We start from the raw sequence: 398 nt of genomic DNA on the forward strand, positions 1-398 counted from the left end.
ATTTGAAAAAAAAAGATCTAATAATATGAAAGATTCTGCTGTGAAAGTTTCTAAAGAACGTGACAAATCCTTCAGAACGTATGGAAAGATCGCGTAGTTGCGAGAAATATCGGGACTTCATGACGCAATTGGTTAGTTGGTAACCATAATCTGCGAGTTTTACGGGATACTTTAAAAAAAATGAAAATAAAATTTATCCTGATAATTTTCAACTTATTCGTCGAATGGTAATCCGTTCAAACATATAAATGACTAGATATGCAAATAAATATGATACAAAACAAAGATGTTCAATGTAATGTACAAAATACTAATCAAGGTCAAAGCCCACAAATCATGTCAACAGCAAACACCCAAGAAAACACTAATAAAACGGAAGTAGATCAAACCAATTGCAT

Source organism: Penaeus monodon, chromosome 29 (genome assembly GCF_015228065.2).
Source record: "Penaeus monodon isolate SGIC_2016 chromosome 29, NSTDA_Pmon_1, whole genome shotgun sequence".
Lineage (NCBI taxonomy): Eukaryota > Metazoa > Arthropoda > Malacostraca > Decapoda > Penaeidae > Penaeus > Penaeus monodon.